Source organism: Mastomys coucha, unplaced genomic scaffold (assembly GCF_008632895.1).
Source record: "Mastomys coucha isolate ucsf_1 unplaced genomic scaffold, UCSF_Mcou_1 pScaffold9, whole genome shotgun sequence".
NCBI classification, from domain to species: domain Eukaryota; kingdom Metazoa; phylum Chordata; class Mammalia; order Rodentia; family Muridae; genus Mastomys; species Mastomys coucha.
The window spans coordinates 52,019,160-52,031,296 of NW_022196915.1; the positions used below are offsets into that span (position 1 = coordinate 52,019,160).

At 47.4% G+C, this 12,137-nt stretch overlaps 1 protein-coding gene across 2 annotated transcripts in view; it reads left to right on the forward strand.

Moving 5' to 3' along the window:
- The first annotated feature begins 9,009 nt into the window (after positions 1-9,009).
- The window catches only part of Znf395 (zinc finger protein 395), a 41,110-nt gene continuing 37,982 nt past the window's right edge, over positions 9,010-12,137 (forward strand). Inside the window, exon 1 of one of the 2 annotated variants that reach the window (XM_031361043.1) lies at positions 9,010-9,254. The gene's annotated coding sequence lies outside the window, so the exon portion shown is untranslated. The remainder of the gene's footprint in view (positions 9,255-12,137) is intronic. The other variant, XM_031361042.1, reaches the window with a different exon arrangement.

Here is a 12,137-nt window from a genome sequence, read left to right on the forward strand (position 1 = left end):
CCTGGTACCAACTTCTATCTTAGAGTTTCCATTGCTATGAAGCGACACCATGACTATGAGTTTGGATAGGTATGGCCCTATTCAAACCACAACACATACCAAGACACATAGAAGACATTAATAACATGAAGTTACCAAGTGGTGGTTTGCTTGTTGGAAATGGGTTAGCTGATGCCAAAGTAAATGATGATAGTCGTTTCCCCAGCTTTTAATATTTGTTGCAAGTAAGGCTGAGTGAGCATTAGAAGTTGCCTTTAGGTGACTAGTTTTGGTCATGTGTTAAGCCATAGATGCTACAGTGGGAAATCCAAGAGCAATAACACCTTAGAACTATCTGAAGTGGATTAAGTCCTCATCCTTACCCTGAAGTGCTAAAGGAGAGAATGATTTGCTACTGGACACTTCTCTTGTTTCCCAGGAGGCACTGAAGCAGTCCATTGCGCTGTGAGAGAGGGGGTTGGGATTTGGTAAATCAGCAGTTTATAAGGGCAAACACTGTGAGATGGGCCATGCCTGAGACAAGCTTTGGAAAGTCAGGGTACTCCCAAGTGGATAATACAAACGGGTATCTGAACAGGACTTTAATAATTCATAGGGTCTCTATCACAATGAATTAAAAGGTTTACTAAAGCAGGATATCGTCTGATGTTTAATGAATTGCAACTTTGAGAGTGAGAGAATCAGTGAGGTATAGATAGATATGTTAGAAGGCTAAGACTTAAAGTTCTGGGAACATGTTTGACTCTTCAAAACAAATAGGCTAGAGAGATGGCACAGTGGTTAAGAGTGCTTATTTCTTTTCCAGAGGATATGAATTTAGTTCTCAACCTCTGTATAGGGCAGCTCTCAACCACCAGTGACTAATGTTCTAGTGGATCTGCCGCCCTCTTCTGGCCTCTGATGATACTGCACACACTACACACACACACACACACACACACACACACACACACACACACACACTACAAATATAATTTAAAATAAAATATTTAAACAAAAAAATAATCTTAAGGTATGACCAAGTTTTTTTTTAACCTAAACTTTGAGTTCAAGCATAGGCACCATTGTCTAAAACCTAGATTCTTCTTCAAATGTAAATTTTCAAGATTAAATAACTTATTGGAAAAAGTTTCTTCCCTTTTCATAGATCAGGATATATTTCTTCATGTGAGGCTCTACCTCTTACTACTGTCAAATTGGAAAACCAGCTCCGGCACACCAGGCTTGGGGGACAAACTGCTTCCAAAAATAATGTAGCCACCTTAAAAACAAAACAAAACAACAACGAATTTTGTGTGTGTGTTCCCATATGAGCATGTATGCATGTCAGTGGAAGTCAGAGGACAATCTGCAGAAGTCATTTCTCTTATTTCCCATTATTTGGGTTCCAGGGATTAAACTCAAGGTCACCAGGCTTGACACAAGCACCTACACTTGCTAAACTATCTTGGTCTACTCATCTTGTTTTACGGTGTGACACTTTTCACAGCTCTGACTTTTTCCCCTTGTGGGTGGGAAAAGCTGCCTCAGGCCTTCTTAAGGATCTTCTATGAGAAGAGCCTTCCTTCCTTCAGGGGTCATAACAGAGGACACCCCCAAGTCCCCCCCCACCACACACACACCAGGAAGCACACAAATGGGATTGAGTTGAATTAGCTTTTTGTCACGTGTAATTTGCCTCTATCTGGGAGGCTCTAGAGTGACAGCTATGAAGATAGCCAGAAGGCAGTGTGGAAATCTCGCTGTTGGTCTTCTATACCTCCACAGGGAATTGATGTGTCTGGGAGCCACAGTCCTTGCACCTTTAAAGCGGTCCTGCTCTGGATCTTATCATTCTGCTTCCAGCCCCAAGATAAACATACTGTTCATCTCTGTTTTCTGCCCTCACTAGAAAGCAGGCAGCGCTGTCCAGAATGAATTTCCTGTGTCATAGAAACCACAGAAGCATATAATAAAACCATATGCGCATATACAGCCTGCCTGGGTGTACACATCCTCTTAGACCCACAGTCCTTAGGCCTTGGGTTCTTTTTTTTTTTTTCTTCCTTTACTGAGCATGGATTCTTGCTGAGTTCTAGTTGCAGAGACTAGTAGAGGAAGTAGGCGTAGAGCTGAGCATTTGTGCCCCAGAATGCCTCCCGCTGTCTACACGTGTGGGAGTTTTTCCAAGAGAAAGTGTCATTGTACAGATTTACCCCGGGGACTTCAGGTATACTCTTGGAGTTTTGAACAATCTCACAACCTATCAATCCTCTAGCAATGGAGTGCAAAACCTATTTCCTCCAGAAAAACCTTAAGACAAGTAGATCAGAGAGAACCTCCTTTGGCCCCAGGTGTGTTTGCAAACCACTCTCTTCAGAACTTCTGACTCTTGCAGTCCTTAGAGTGAGAAATGCTCTGGGTAGGTGCTTCCCCCTCCCCCTCTTTGTCCAATAAGATCCACCATGACTTTTCTCAACCAGAGAAAAGCACCCAAAATGCTACAAGTGCAAAAATAGCATATTATTCTTTCCATCTGAAACTTACAACCTGATTCTGAGAGGACCACAAAGGAAGCCGTGTTTAGAAGCGTGTACGGAAGAGACATTAGTGACTCCAGCTTTGACTAAAAAAGAAACTAAGCCTAAACAATGGAGCTGATAGATATCTTGATGGCCTGCTTTAGAGAAGCTAAATTCTGGAGGGAGTTTAAGAAATTAAAGTTGTGGTCGACTCATGAGTACTCCCCCCACTCACACACCCTTTTTTCATTTCCGTGTGTGTGTGTGTGTGTGTGTGTGTGTGTGTGTGTGTGTGTGTGAGTGTGTGAAGTATGCATGTGTATATGCACATTTGCAAATGTTTTGGTACATGTGTGTGTGTACACATGCATACACATGTATGTGTGTACCATACAGATGTGTGGACATGTGTATGGAGGCCCGAGGTTGAGGTTGGGTTAGATCAGAAATTATCCCTCATCGCTCTTCCATTTGCTCATCAAAGCAAGGTTTCTCTATCAATCCCAGAGCTTTCAAATATGGGTAGGATTGCTAGCTGTCTTGCTCTGGGAAATCCCCTGTTGCTAACTTCAGAGTCTGGGGTTCCAGGCAGGCTACCAATTCCACCTGGCATTTACATGGGTGCTGGGGATCCAAACTTTAGCCTGTGAGCTTGCTAAGTTAATGTTTTAACCACTGAACCATCTCTTTTGCTCATGAGTACCTTTATGATTGACTAGTCAGACCCTTAGTTTCTGATTACTTACTGAATATCTACTATATGCTAACCACTGCCCTAGAAAGCCAAGGATATAGCAAAAATAAAATCCTTGTTCTCCTTGAACTTGTAGCCAAGCAGCTGGTGACAGATTGTTAGGTGGTAATGAGAGCTAAGGCTATGGAATACCTCTGGGTAAAGGGAATGGGTGGTGCCGGGTGCAGTTTTAGATATATTGGGAGGAAAATGTCTGGGTGTTTGAACAGAGATGTAGTTAAATACTAGGGTTCTAGAGGAAGATCATTCTAGATTCTAAATAAGTAATCTCAGAGAGGCCAAGGTGGGGGCTGGTTTGAGATACAGCTTCGGGCCGATGTCACTGGGTAGGCCAGAACTGCATGGCCTAAGATCACATGGCTTTTGTAGGGAGTGGATGGAACCCTTGGAGGTTTTGATTGGAAGAGTGACGCGTGGTCCGAAGGATCCCTGTGTTTGCATGGATGCTGTGTAGACTTGTAGAGAAGCAACAGAGACAGGAGGGAGGCAGGGTTCCATTACAGAAGTCAGGTAAGAGAGACGGTGGTTGGTTCAGGGAAGCTGTGCCAACAGGGTTTTTTTGTTTTGTTTTGTTTTGTTTTTTAATGTCTTACAGAGTTTGAAACAGGAAGGAAGCAAGGAAGGAAGGGAGGAAGGAAGGAAGGAAGGGAGGAAGGAAGGAAGGAAGGGAGGAAGGGAGGGAGGAAGGAAGGAAGGAAGGGAAGAAGGAAGGAAGGGAAGAAGGAAGGAAGGAAGGAAGGAAGGAAGGAAGGGAGGGAGGGAGGAAGGAAGGGAGGGAGGAAGGAAGGGAGGAAGGAAGGGAGGAAGGGAGGAAGGGAGGGAGGAAGGGAGGAAGGAAGGAAGGAAGGGAAGAAGGGAGGAAGGAAGGGAGGAAGGAAGGGAGGAAGGAAGGGAGGAAGGAAGGAAGGAAGGAAGGAAGGAAGGAAAGAAGAAAGGAAGGAAAGACGTGAGATAAAGATGTTTCTAAGGATATGTGCTTGTTTCCATAGAACTAGAAGAATGCTGTCATTTACTGAGGTGGGAGGGAGATTTGTCAAGAGCCAACAGAAGTCTGATTCTGGACATGGAACCACTGACATCTAGTAGACATCCAAGTTGGGATGTCAAGCAAGAGTTGGTGATAAGAGTTTGGAGCTGGGTAGGAGGTAGTGGCTCATACCTTCAATCCCAACACTTGGGAGGCAGAGGCAAGCAGATCTCTAGGTGTTTGAGACCAGGCCAGTCTACAGACTAAGTTCCAGGACAGCCAGGGCTACACAGGGAAACCTTGTTTTAAAAACAACAACAACAACATCAACACCAACAACGGGGGATTGGAGTTCAGGAAACCAAGTGATAGAAAGCCTTACCCAGTGGTATAGGCCGAAGATCCAGTTCACACTGGAAGCTTCATTCTACTCTAAATAAATGGCTGGGATCTTCTCAAGAGCCCTGGAGCCCAAAGAGCGTTTAAATCATGCTTTGAACTGAGGGGCACCTTGACCATAGATCACTGCTCCTCTTTCCTCAGATGCCAGCAGTAATCCATCAAGCGACAAAGGTTTAAGTTACTGTGAGGACATTGCCTATATCATGGATAATAAGATCGACCTGTAAATGTTTAGCCTTGTAGGAGATTTAAGACAAAAAAGTGGAGATTTCAGCATAGTGAGGACAGAGTGAGTGGAGGGTGCTCTGACCATGGGAGAGGCACCTCATCCTACGTTGGAGAACTTGCTCCCTAAGTGTTCTTGCTTAGGGATGAGTAGGGAGAGCCATGTAGACAAGGGAGTGTGAACAGGATGGTTAGAGCAGAGAACATAGCAGACAACAAAGGAAGACATGCATTCTGATGAGCAGCTGAGAGTGTCAGGAGTGCATGAAGTGGACAGAAGCAGAGAGGGAGGCAGGTGGTGGCTTACCCAGAGGGGTTCTCTGGGCGGCGCTGGAACTGTATTAGAAGAGCTTCAGGCTGGAGCGGTGGTGGCACACGCCTTTAATCCCGGCACTTGGGAGGCAGAGGTAGGCGGATTTCTGAGTTCAAGGCCAATCTGGTCTACAGAGTGAGCTCCAGAACAGCCAGGGCTACTCAGAGAAACCCTGTCTTGAAAAACCAAAAACCAAAAACCAACCAACCAACCAAACAAACAAAAAAAGGAGCTTCAGGCAGCCTCTGGGAAGCCTTAGGCAGAGCTAAGAGGTTAAGGAAAGGGTAGATTGGAGAAGTCAGACCTATTAGCAGTAGAATCTGAGGAGGGTGGCCATTTTAGGTTCACAGTGCCCCAAATATGACCTATACATGTGTCTGTACAACATTAGGGGCGGGGACAAAGGTCTGGGTCTGCTTTGCTGATATCTCAGCTGATAGGAGATATTCTTCAGATTGTTGGTTATTTGAATGGAAGGGAGGCAGAAGGGTGCCAGCACTTTTGTAGAGAGCCAGGGTATGGGAGAAAGGAAGGTTGGCAGGCCAAAGGCAAGACAGCCCTTAGCAATGGCAAGTCCTTTGATACAGGGAAGCAGACACACCAGTACTACAAGCTCCAAATGTCAGTCTTTGCAAGCACAGTTGGCTTGGCATGTACTGTGTTGTGTGCATTCAAGGCCAGGGCCTGGCTTCCGAGGGAAGGTGCTTCATGCTGTGTGTTGAGACCAGGCATCTGTGATGGGACATTTTGAGTTGGGGCTAAAGGGAGGAACTCTGAGAAATGCACTCTAGCAGTAATATGGGATTTGCATCTAACATATGCTGGGAGAAGACATATGTCCCTGAACAGCCTGTGATTCCAAGAAGAGATTTCAACCAGAAGAAGCCCTGGGCTCTGTTCCTATTCGGAGTATGGCTCACTTTGCATACAGTGGGGCATATGTTTTGTCAACTAAGAGAGCATTTCAGTTTTATCAAGTCTCAGTCATTTTAGGAAGTGTATGTTTGGCTAAAACTTTAAATGGAGGGCTGGCGAGATGGCTCAGTGGTTAAGAGTGGTTGGCTACTCTCACAAAGGTCCTGAGTTCAATTCCCAGCAACCACATGGTGGCTTACAACCATCTGTAATGGGATCCAATGCTCTCTTCTGGCACACAGGTGTATAGGCAGATTGAATGCTCATATATAGAAAATAAACAAGTCTTTTTTAAAAAGTTTAAATGAGATAGTTTAAGAAAAATACATTTAGGCTAGAGATTTAAGTCTGGTAGAATGCTTGTACAGCAGGCTCTGGTTAAGCCCTGGGTTTAATCTCCAGTACAGCAAAAATAAATCAGTAAGTAAATAAATACCAGCAATGGTAGTATATACTTGGAATCTTAGCATTCACGATGCAGAGGCAGGTGAATTTCTGTGAGTTCAAGGTCAGTTGGGGCTATACAGAGAGGCCCTGTCTTTTTTTTTTTTTTTTTTAAAAAAAGAGGAAATAAATAAATAAAAAGTATAAAAAGAAAAAACTGGGCTGGAGATGTAGCTCAGTTGGTAGTATGATTGCCCAGTATGCATGAAGGAAGGAAGCCCTGGATTTGGTTCCCAATGAAACATAAATGGGTGTTGGTGCCTGCCTGTGATCCCTGACCTTGGGAAGTGGAAGAACCCTTCTCTACCTAAAAAGCTCAGCGTAGGCTAACCTACAATGCTAAAGACCCTATCTCAGAAAACACAGTTAAACAAAAACTGAAGCCAGACACTCATCCTTTTACAGAGCCTAGCTGTCTAAATTTTGGGGTGCTGCTCATACCCCAACTGGAGACCCACTTGTGCGTACAGCTTTCACTTAGCTCAACAAGTGCTTCTGGAGCCCTGGGTCTTACTATGAAGACTCATTTCCCTTTCTCAGACACCCTAGTCCCTGGGCTGTAATTAACAGTTACATGCTTTGTTTTCTGTATTGCTCCTCAATTATGAGTGAGCAGCAGTCTACTCTCGAGGAGGCCAAGTGTTCCTTGGGGCAGAGACAATATGGCAAACTTCAGGGTGATCAAGAGAGACTTGAGAGGAGTGACTATACAGAAGCATTTGAGGACAACTGGAACAAGAACAGAAAGTCATGCATGGACTCTATATGTTCCTTTATTAATAATAAAGTATACAATTCCAGTCCACATTTTCATGTTAAGGGAAGGCTTTGTTTATTAAATAAAGTCATCGATGTGATTCCCTACAATACTTTATTCTTAGCTCCAAACAGAACTCTTTCCTGAGGTTGAGAATTAAAATGGAGAAGCAGTCTTGGGTGAACTACACCCTGGGCAGGCTTGTCCTAAAGCAGGTACGGAAGGCATTTTACACTAATTAATTCATCCATGTAGGGCTGTCTTGTACACAGCAGGATAGTGGTGGCATCCTTGGCCTTTAACAGCTTAGATGTCAGTGGGGAACCACCCCTACCCAACACCAATAAAAATATATCCAGATATTTTAAGGACAAATTAATATTATTAGGGACAAAAATCACTCCTGGTTGTGAATTATCTCCTGTAGGAATTTTGATTCCAGTTGGATAATTTTATTTCAACAAATAGTTGAGGTCAGGAAAAAGGACATACTATTTTTTAAAAATTTATTTATTGTGTATGTACAGGTCTGAGGATAACTTGCTGGAGTTGATTCCCTCTGCTACCTTGTGCATGCTGGGGCTCTAACTTGGGACATCAGCCTTGGCAACGAGCAGTGTTGCCCACGAGCCCTCTTGCCAGTCCCCAGGACATACTGTTTTCCACTTGCTGTGTAGGCACTGTCTCTAGTTACTCTGCTTTGTTTTATAGATTAAGAAGCTAATGTTTAGGGTTGAACCTGCTGAAGCTGCCAACGCTAGCTCAGCTTCTAAAATAGGATGTGATTCCCAAAACTTTACTAATACTCCACTGCCTCTCAGAAACACAGGAAGTCCAAAATTGGAGGTGATCTGCAACTTCAAAATATTTTAAAACTTTTTTTTTGAGACGGGAGGGGCTATTACTCTTTTACTCATTAAATTTGATTGTAAACACACACACACTCACACTCACACTCACACACATACTTAGACATTCGCGCACACTCCTCTCCACCGTCCTTGGCCTTATCTAGAAAAAACACAGAACTACACAATGGAACAGCTTCGATTCTCTCTGTTACAAATTATCCAAAAGCCAGAGCCTAACGGTGCCAAAAAGCAACCCCTATTGTTTACACAAGGGTTGAAGGCTAATAGTTAACTTTCTCCCATTTAATTCCAGAAACAGTAAACATCGCCTCGCCTTACAACTACAAACGAATAAATGTCATAAAACGGGAGAAGAACACTCTTGGTCCAAAGCGAAATGGAAAGGTTGGGTTTTCAAGCGCTTCCGCCCTCGCGCGCCGCCTCCCGCTACCCGGCCTCGGGTCCCTGTCGCCCTCGCCAAGCTCCTGTCCCTGGCGCCTAGAGCTTCTGGCTTCCTTTCCCGCCCTGGGGCGCGCTGGAAAAATAACAGCCAGAAACTTTGGCTGGGTTTGCAGTTCAGTTGGGGGGAAAATAAAGAAAAAGAAAAAAGAAAAAAAAAAAAAAAGGAGGAGCGGGGGTAGCAGATACGCTAGTTCGGTTCCGGGTGGTGCTGAACATTCGGATTTCGGGGTGGGGGCTGGGGAAGTGGGTCACAACTCGGTCAGGTTCAAATGCGCATGTGTGAGAGGAGTCGCTCTAGCACTTATTGAGCGCCCACTGTGTACAGCCGAGCAGGGTTTGTGGAGCGCGCGCGCGCGCCCGGGGCTGGGGGCGCGCGAGCGGTGCGCGCGCGTGGCCGGGGGTGTGTCCCCGCGTCTGGCTGGCTCGCAGGCGGACTGGCTGTGAGCGGCTCGGCGCGCTCCCTTCCCGGGCGGGGGAATCCGGGCCGGGTTGTGGCCGCGGCCGCGTACGTGAGCGCAGTGTCCCGGAGAGGGAGGGCAGGCCGGCCAGGTGGGCGCGAAGGCGGCGGCGCGGGAGGCGGCGCAGTGCAGGGGCCGCGCCGGTGGCGGGCAGGGCCGCGGCCGCTGCAGGGAGCCGAGCTGTCCGGGCCGGTGGGCGGCCGAGGTGAGCTGCGCGCGGGACCTCGCAGGGGCTGCAGCCCGCGATTGGGGCGGACAGCCAGGGGGTGAGTGGGAGACCCAAGAGGCTCGCGCGGCCCGGGCGGGACCGGGACTGCTGCGGCGCTGGCGGGGTGACTGGGTGGGGGTGGCCGTTCGCCCTCTCACGCGTCGCCTTGTTTATGTCGCGGGTCGTACGGCCGGATCTCCCTCCCAACTTTGAGTGGTGGCCGGGAGTGGCCTCGCGGGGCCATACTGACCTGTTAACCTGCTCCCTTTCCGGCTGGGCCGTCAGCCCTGCGCTCCGCGCGCCCCTGGCCTCTCCAGAACCAGAGAGCGCGGTGCTGCGGGACTGGCCTCGCGACACACCCTCTCTTAACCCCTTTCTTGCGGGCTCCCTTCGCCGCTCGCTTGGCTCTAAGCCTTCCGGGCTCACCCCGGGTCCCTCCCTGGCCGTGGCACTGTGGGCCTCTGGAGTGGCCCATGGGGGCCTGCAAAAGGAGTTTGTCATGGGCAAACAATTCCAAGGCTTCCTGCCTGGGAGTTAAGGCTCTGCGCCTTCACTTTAGGGCCCACTTGGAGATCTAAAGAGACCCACCTGCCAGCAATCCTGCGCGAGCCCTGTTTTCCATCCCTCCCTTTCCTGTGATTCTGGAGGACTTCCACCAGGCATGGGTTCCCATGATGCCAGGCCATGGCACAGGGGCTATCTATAGTTCTTCACTGCTTACTGCACTCCTCCTTAACAGAGAGGTGTAAAGTGGGAGCAGTTTGTTTCAAAGTGAGCAATCAACAGGTATTGTAGCCTGAGGACATCCTCCTAAGGGGGTGTGTAAATAGAGGTTCTTGCTTTGGAAGGGTGAAACAGGAAAACCCACGGGTACCTCTGAGAAGCCACTCTGCCCTCCTCCCACTTGCCAAGCTTTTTGGATGACGTGAAAAGTCTAAGGTCTCTGAAAACTACGAGACTAGAGAGAAATGATTTGAGAGCTCAAATTTAAATGAACGTGCTATGGTAGCAAAGTTAATGCACACGCTGAGGCACAGGAGGCATGGTGGTTAAAGGTGGGGAAGGGAATACAGAACTCAGTTTGAAATAATTTCCACCTGTGGATAATTCCCTGGCAAGACTCAAAGTGAGAAGAGTTCCCAGGTGACAAGCTTGCAAAAGGATGTCCAGGGGCTCGCATTGAGAAAGGCTGCAGACAACACATAGATAACTCCCTCCAGGGCTTGTAATCTCCTGGAGGACATAGAAAGACTGGAGCTTGTGAAATAAGACTCCAGATGGGGCACAGTTAGTTGTCACAATGCCAGGTGCAGAACTGGGTGCTGTTGGAGGTCACAGGGAGGGAGCTATGGACTGAGATTACCAGGCCTGTGCTGTGTCCTTGAAAGATGAGATTTATGAAAATGGGATACAAAGTGGGGATGAATATGGGTTTCTCTAGAGACCGGGAGATGGCCTTGGCCCTCCTGGAATGTTTCCTGAACTGTAAAAGAGAGAGAGAGGAACAGTGACTGAGATTGTGAAAGTCCTAGAAAGTCACACTGAGGAATTAGACTTTTATCCGGGGTGTACTGGGGAGACGTTAGACTAGGGGTGAGGTAACAAGGGTATTGGTAAAGATTTTTGAATCTGATGTTAGGAGACAGACCAGTAAGTAGCCTGTTGCACTTTTGGAGTGCTGTGGGGCTTGGACTTGGCTTTACTGGAAGATACTGCTGTTGAAATAATCTGTTGACGGGGCAGGGTAAGGGAAGAAGTGAATGTGAATTAATTCTTGGAGGAAGCTGATCACACATGAGGGCCTGGAGCTGCCCGTAGTCGGTAACCAGACTCTGAAATGTATGCTTTGCAGAGAAGATAATTGCCACTTGGGCTCTGGAGAAGTCTCTTGTGTTTGCCAGGTTATCTGGATGTAGGTATGTACGTGCTAGTAACTGTGGCAGTGATAGCTGGGAGCCCTGGAGAGGAGTGTATGTAGACCCGTCAGGGAACTCAGGGGGCAAGCTGGGAGTTGTCTTTGTCATAGGAACAGCAGAGAAGTCATATGGGACTGAGGTCTGACCCGCAGGGCTTCTGTTTTGACCTCCCTTTACTGGACACTGTCTGGATTTGGCCCTGGAGGTGGAGGAGCAATGCCAGGGAGGGGGCTTGTGGGGGTGGGGGTGAGGGTGGAGGGGAGTGGGGTGGGCTTTGCTGGAGGAGAATGTTATTAGGCTCTGCTGTGTGCTGAACTTTACTCTTTACAGAGATATTAAGGTAAGTCTCCTGCGCTGTTTGTGCAGGGGGAGGGATGAACAGCAGGCAAGACAACCTGAAGGAAGACAGAGGAATTTAGGACCATTTGTAGGCCTGGCTTATCCCAGTCCTACCCAGTTACCCCTTCCCAGGATTCTGATGGGAAGGCATAGAAGGGAGCCAACACTCTTTTTAATTTTTTCCCCCAGTGCTCTGGATTCTGCTCTCTTTTTGCAAGGATGACTTAGGGTGATTTGCTGAACAAATCGCCCAGGCCTCAACTTGCAACATCTGAATTTGAAGTATGATTGCAAAAGGTTGTGGAGTGAGCTGGGATCCTTGTTTCAGCTGCTTATTTCTCTGAGATGCAGAATCAGTGAACAGCAGGGAAGGGGGCTTGAGGGATGGGGACCACAGGCCATAAGGGCCATGTTCCTTCTTACCTTCTCTTTTTTTCCCTTTGGTTCCTTTCCCCTTCCTTCCTCTCCTTTTCTCTTCCCTTGTCTTCCTCCCCTTCTTTTACCTTTCCTCTTCTTCCTTTCCTTTCCTCCTCTCCAATACTTCTTGCTCTATAACCTAGGAGCCTTGAATTCAGAGCAATCCTCCTGCCTTGCCAGGCCTGAGCCACCACAGGCAGTTTTTTTT